The 1,960-nt window shown below is 60.7% G+C and overlaps 1 pseudogene; it reads right to left on the bottom strand.

Annotated features, from left to right (window-relative positions):
* Positions 1-1,462: 1,462 nt before the first annotated feature.
* Positions 1,463-1,581, bottom strand: LOC142868854 (uncharacterized; annotated as a pseudogene).
* Positions 1,582-1,960: the final 379 nt, after the last annotated feature.

The raw sequence follows: 1,960 nt of genomic DNA on the forward strand, positions 1-1,960 counted from the left end.
GTGATAGGCCGGGCGGGAAGGAGTCAGTCAGGCAGGGGCCGTGGAGGAGACGGGCTGGGTAAGGGTTAGGGTTCGTGTCAGGGCACAAGTCACAATCGCAAAGACCTGGAAGCCACCCGAGTGCCCATCGACCCACGAGTGGGTAAATAAAATGTGGCGCGTGGACACCACGGAGTGCTATTCGGCTATGAGGAGCAGCGGTGAGGGGGCACCTCTCGTGGTTCTCCTGGCCAGAGCTGGAACCCGTTCCAGTAAGCCAAGTATCCCAAGAATGGACACACGAGCACCACGTGCTCGCGCTCACCAGCAAATGGGTACGAACCGATGGACACCTAAGTGGACACAGAGGAATCACCTTCTTCGGGTGGGTGTCGACAGGAATCACCTTCTTCGGGTGGGTGTCCGGGCGGGTGGGGGGGAGGGGATGGGCATAACACATCCATTATGAATGGGAGGTGGGTACGCACCGACTGGGGGATGGGCGCACTTGAAGCTCTGACCCGAGGGGGGAGGCTGGGAGAGGGCAACGCACCCCGACCTTAACATTGGTGCCCCCCCAATATGCTGGAACAACATGAGAGGTAAATGAATAAGAACACGGGGGGGGGGGAGGGGGGCACGGGCAACACATGTCACCTTAATACTTGGACTCCCCATCATCTGCTTGAAAAGAGAGAGAAAAGAAAAATGCAATAATAGAGATAAGAGACACTTTTTAAAAATAATGAATCCGGCCGGGCGCTGTGGCTCACGCCTGTAATCCTAGCTCTTGGGAGGCCGAGGCGGGCGGATTGCTCAAGGTCAGGAGTTCAAAACCAGCCTGAGCAAGAGCGAGACCCCGTCTCTACTATAAATAGAAAGGAATTAATTGGCCAACTGATATATAATATAAAAAAATTAGCGGGGCATGGTGGCGCATGCCTGCAGTCCCAGCTACCCGGGAGGCTGAGGCAGAAGGATCACTGGAGCCCAGGAGTTTGAAGTTGCTGTGAGCTAGGCTGACGCCACGGCACTCACTCTAGCCTGGGCAACAAACCGAGACTCTGTCTCAAAAAAAAAAAAAAAAAAATGAATCCGAAGAGAAAAGTAAAAGGAGGCCTGTGGAGCAGGTCTGGGTGTGACTCCGGATCCCCCAACAATCAGGTGCCACCGTCTGGTCACATACTCCCTCAAAATGACATCCTGGCCTTCTTCTGGAACTCCCTCCCCTCTCAGACTCTCAAGGTTTCCTCCAGCGTGTCGGCTCCCACAGAGCAGACCTTTGGTCTGAGACCTGACTGTCCAGAAGCCACGCATGCTGCCGCGTGGCGGCGGTGTCGCGGCTCGGACAAGAGGAGGCCCCACGGTGCGGGCTGGGGCGCCAGGCACCGCGGCGGGCGCTGAGGGTGGGGGTCACCCCCACCCCGGGCCGCCCCCACACTCCCAGAAACGCGACAGAACCAGAGGCAAAAAAAAAAGAAGAAGCCTACGGCACCCGGTATTCCCGGGCGGTCTCCCATCCAAGTTCTAACCAGGCCCGAGCCTGCTTAGCTTCCGAGACCAGACGGGATCGGGCGCGTTCGGGGTGGTGTGGCCGTGGACGGCGGAGGGCGCGCCCTGCCCCGCTCAAGAAGCCGAGCCTCTCTGCGCTTCCCCGCCGCCTCCTCCCCCCCGCCCCAGGCCCCGCGCCGGGTCGGGGGCCTGTTGAGTTCGCCGGCCGGGTCCCGCGGGCTCCGAGGGACGGGGTGACAGGCGGGGCGGGCCGGGGTTGGGGGCTGTCTCTGTATACACACACACTCACACTCACTCACTCACTCACACTCACACAAGATGCGCCTCCACGGCTGGACCCGCCAAGGTGGAGACCTTCAAGCCCCCTTCCTCTCCTTGCCTGGCCTCCTTCACCTCCCCGCCCCCCACCCCCAGCGCACGGGCGGGAGGGGCGGGGCGCTCGCCCTTTTGACCCCAGCCAGGGGCGCCC

The sequence above is a fragment of the Microcebus murinus genome, unplaced genomic scaffold (assembly GCF_040939455.1).
Source record: "Microcebus murinus isolate Inina unplaced genomic scaffold, M.murinus_Inina_mat1.0 scaf045_hap2_Mmur4.0, whole genome shotgun sequence".
In the NCBI taxonomy this organism is placed as follows: domain Eukaryota; kingdom Metazoa; phylum Chordata; class Mammalia; order Primates; family Cheirogaleidae; genus Microcebus; species Microcebus murinus.